Source organism: Apium graveolens, chromosome 11, assembly GCF_009905375.1.
Source record: "Apium graveolens cultivar Ventura chromosome 11, ASM990537v1, whole genome shotgun sequence".
In the NCBI taxonomy this organism is placed as follows: Eukaryota; Viridiplantae; Streptophyta; class Magnoliopsida; order Apiales; family Apiaceae; genus Apium; species Apium graveolens.
In genome coordinates, this window is record NC_133657.1 from 66,126,671 (window position 1) to 66,130,871 (window position 4,201).

At 44.2% G+C, this 4,201-nt stretch overlaps 1 non-coding gene across 1 annotated transcript; it reads right to left on the minus strand.

Moving 5' to 3' along the window:
* Positions 1–3,236: 3,236 nt before the first annotated feature.
* LOC141698765 (small nucleolar RNA R71) lies at positions 3,237–3,343 on the minus strand. The gene has a single exon (XR_012565268.1). It is a non-coding gene; the product is annotated as a small nucleolar RNA R71 (small nucleolar RNA).
* Positions 3,344–4,201: the final 858 nt, after the last annotated feature.

Here is a 4,201-nt window from a genome sequence, read left to right on the forward strand (position 1 = left end):
CGGTTTTTTTACCAAGACCGGATTTGCCAGCCACATAGGGTAGAAAGATTCTCTGACCAACCCTGCTTGGAGAAGTCTGTCCACTTATTCTTTGAGAGCCTCAGCTCACTCCCCGCTAATGGGTCACCTTTTATGCCTCACTCCTTTTTTATCAGGATTAACATTAAGCCGGTGACACATCATATTGGGATCGATCCCCACCATATCAGCATGAGACCAAGCGAACACATCTAAGTTTGCTTTGAGAAAGATGGTAAGCTTTTCTCTAAGTTCTGGGGACAATTGAGAGCCAATTTTGAGGACTTTAGAAGAGTCATGTGCATCCACTAAAATAGAAATGGTATCCTCGGCTGCTCCTGCTCTTTCAACATGCTATGGGATACGTGGATCGAGATCGATATCAAGATCCTTCACATTGCTAGGCTCCCCTATTTCCTGCATAGTGACCCCTGAGGCGGGTTCAAGTTCAGAAGTGAATGTAGTATCGAGAGTGATTACTCCAGGAAGGTCTACCAATATAGATGCCTCCTTGAGAGCCCTTTTTCCCTTTCGGGCCTGCATAGCAATCTGTTCAGGGGTCTCATCTTCATCACTTGCTTCCTCAATAATACCTTCTTGGAGAATCGTGATTGGTTGAGAGGCTTCCATCATGATGGCCCCAGGGAGAGGCTCCACCTGTACCCCTAAGCCTTCGAAATATCCGTCTGGGAGCTCTTCAATGGAGATAATGTTCACGGTCCCTTTCCTTTTTTTAGATCCCTCACAATCTTCCATTTCTACATCATCTGAACAAGAGACGCGTCCTTTGGAGGCTGCTTTCAATGCTTTGTTGTAGCAGTCTCTTGAATCATACTGAATTTCTCGGACACATCCCACCCCATGGGGGGTTGGAAATTTCATGGAGAGAGCATGGATGAAATTTACTATCTTCATCATTTTCAAGATTGGCCTCCCAATGATAGCATTATAGGCACATGGTTGATCAACAACTGTAAATTCATCCACATGAGTTGCCGTGCAGGGCTCATCACCATGGGTGATAGGCAGCTTTATGAGCCCCTTAATGCCAATCGAGTTTCCTGTGAAGCCATAGAGATGTCCCGCTGTTGGTGACAAATCTTTATCGAGAAAACCCATCTTCTTATAAACATCATAAGTGAGAACATCGGCTGAACTTCCAGTATCTACGAAGACCCGGTGAATGTTAGTGGTACCAATCTTAGCCTTTACCACCAAGGCATCAGAGTGTGGGTGATGAACTCATTACGTGTCCTCCCTAGTAAATATGATGTCTTCGTCTTCCCCTTCAAAATATTGTAGAAGACGATCCGTTAGATGATAAACATTAGTGAGAGGGAGCCCCTTAGCCTCGCGGGCATATCTTTCCATTGCCTTATTACTGTTTCCCCCTACACGAGGCCCTCCCATGATCACATGTATGTTGTTCTCTCGTGTGCCTCTTGCCGAGGGCTCATCATTTTTGTCAACTGGCGGGGGCACTTCATGGTAGCAATCTCCTCCTATTTTGTGCTTTTAACTTCTCGTACAACCCATTCAGTGAGCTTGTCATTACGAATCGGGTCCTCTATCTGCTCCTTCGGTTGCCAACAATCTGCGATCTCATGCCCAGTCTGCTCATGAAAAGCACAATATTTGTTGGTGTCTTTGGTTCCAAATCTATTCATTTTAGGAGGCTTCTTGAACACGCCCATATTCGAATTTACAACATATATGTGTTCAATGGAAGTGACCAAGGGAGTGTAAGTGGGCTCCTTCCTGTCCCCCATCCTTCCTCGCTGTGGGGACCTATCCCTTGTATTTCGGTCCCTCATAGGGCTCTCACTGCGATCCCTACCATTTCTTTTGGGACTCTGATAAGTGGCATTTTATACCACTTAGAACGTCTTATAATAGCTTAAATTGGTGTCTTGAAATCAAGTATTTCGTGTATTTGATGCGTTTTTCTAGTGTTTGTGCATTTCAGGGTATTACTTGCATTTGTGGAGAGATTTCATCAAGAATAAGCCTTGGCATGTGTTTGGCATTGCGCGTGGGAAGATAGGAGCAGAATGCAGCAAAGAACGGGAGCAAAAACAGAGTTTTTTCTAGAAGGGGTTTGAGCGAAGCTGAGCGACCGCTCAGGAAGCTGAGCGCCCGCTCAGGAAGCTGAGCGCCCGCTCAGGAAGCTGAGCGCCCGCTCAGGAATGCTGAGCGGCCGCTCAGGGACGGAAATTTAAAATAATTATTTTAGACTCCTAATTCTGTTGAGCTTCCAACTTCTGAGATAGCTGGGTTTTATGGGACTCCTATATAAGTAGTTTTCAGAGACGTTTTATGTGTGTTGAATCGTAGTATTAATCGAGGAGCAAGGAGATAAGGAAGAAGACCGTTTTAGCACATCGCAACGAAGAGGAAGCATATTTTCTTGTGATTCTTTATTTTGTTGTAATGTTGGATGCTAGTTTTCTTTGCTTTGAACCTATTTACTCTTGTGACGTACTCTGGTTTAATATAAGTAGTTTTAGTTATTATTCTCGTGTGTTATTATCATGTTTTCATATAAACCCATGGTGACGATGTTGGCGCCGCTGCCGGGGACTCGGCGTATTTGTTTAGTTTATGTACTTACCATCAGTGGTCATTAGGACTCATTGATTAAGACTTGTTACTTATGGTTTCCGGTTGTGTTTCAGGTACTTTAGCGAGCGTTTATGCAAACACGTTCTCGTACTCGCAAAAGGAATTTAGATACGGCTGAGGAGACAGACGAAGTTCTTGGTATTCCGGAGAAGATAGATTTTGAAGATTCGGATACAGAAAGTGAGCAGAAAGAACCAGTAATCATGGGTGATCGTATAGTTCTGGCAGATCCAACTCTTATGGACTTTTCTCGGCCTAAAATTGATGACATTCAGTCAAGCATCCTTCACCCGACTATTCAGGCTAACACTTTTGAAATCAAGTCGGGCACTATTCAGATGGTGCAGAATTCTGTTTCTTTTGGAGGTGGTGCTGCTGAAGATCCCAACATGCACATCAGGAATTTTGTCGAGATCTGTAGTACTTTCAAATATAATGGTGTGACTGATGAGGCTATTAAGCTGAGGCTTTTCCCATTCTCTCTGAGGGATAAAGCTAAGGACTGGTTACATTCTGAACCAGCTGGGTCCATCACTACTTGGAAAGATCTTGCACAGAAGTATCTGGTGAAGTTCTATCCAATGGCGAAGACTGCGGCTATAAGGAATGCTCTTACTCAGTTTGCGCAGCAACCTACAGAATCTATGTACGAAGCTTGGGAGCGTTACAAGGAGATGTTGAGAAAGTGTCCACATCATGATATGCCTGATTGGATGGTGATCACTGGTTTTTATAATGGTTTGGGGGCCCAATCTCGGCCCATGCTCGATGCAGTAGCTGGAGGCGCCTTGTGGGCAAAAAGCTATACTGAGGCTTATAATCTTATTGAGACTATGGCTGCAAATGAGCATCAAAACCCAACTCAAAGGATGATGCCTGGGAAGGTAGCAGGTATTCTGGAAGTTGATGCAGCTACAGCTATTGCAGCGCAGCTCCAAGCGCTGTCTATGAAGGTCGATTCTTTAGCCACCTATGGAGTCAATCAGATAGCTATGGTCTGTGAGCTTTGTGCAGGTTCTCATGCTACGGATCAGTGTTCTCTTGTTAATGAATCTGTGCAGTATGTGAATAATTATCAGTGACCGCAGCAGCCTGTGCCAGCTACTTATCACCCTAACAACAGAAATTATCCAAATTTCAGCTGGAGTAATAATCAGAATGCCATTCAGCAACCATATCAGCAAGGCATAAGTAAACAGTTTAATCCACCTGGATTCCAGCAACCACAGCATTATGCTCAAAGACAATCATATCCTCAACAAGGAGGTGCAACTCCACCTTCTAGTGCTGATTTCGAGGAACTCAAGCTGTTGTGCAAAAGTCAGGCTGTTTCTATCAAGACCTTGGAAAATCAAATCGGTCAAATAGCCAATGCAGTGCTCAATCGTCAACCTGGCACACTTCTCAGTGATACTGAAGTGCCATGCAGAAAGGAAGCTAAAGAGCAAGTCAAGGCTATTACCTTAAGGTCTGGAAAAGTTGCTGATGCTGAAAAAGTAAAAGACGGAGAAGCTGAAGTTGGTGATAAAGAAGTTAAGCAAAAGAAGAAAGCGGCGGAATT